Source organism: Pogoniulus pusillus, chromosome 17, assembly GCF_015220805.1.
Source record: "Pogoniulus pusillus isolate bPogPus1 chromosome 17, bPogPus1.pri, whole genome shotgun sequence".
In the NCBI taxonomy this organism is placed as follows: Eukaryota; Metazoa; Chordata; class Aves; order Piciformes; family Lybiidae; genus Pogoniulus; species Pogoniulus pusillus.
In genome coordinates this window covers 5,069,817-5,070,106 of record NC_087280.1, presented here as the reverse complement: position 1 = coordinate 5,070,106, position 290 = coordinate 5,069,817, and positions in this window count along the sequence as shown.

The window sequence follows — 290 nt, the reverse complement described above, 5'->3', positions numbered from 1 at the left end:
CTTGAATGGTACTGTTTTGCATATGGAATATGGGATACACTTACACTGGTACTGTGTGTACAAAAGGGGGGGTGAATAAGGATAAGAGTATAATTCAGCATATTTAATTTTTGCACTAGGAGTGTTTCACACACAGGCTTCCAAAGCATGTTTAGTTTATGTAGAAGGAGGTTTTTTTGTGTTAGCTGAGCTCCAGATACTAATCTGGGTGTTAGAACTAAATTAAATGCTTTTTTATAATCCTGTTTCTTTTTTTCTTTAGGAAAATGTCTAATTTAGATTCAAGAGCA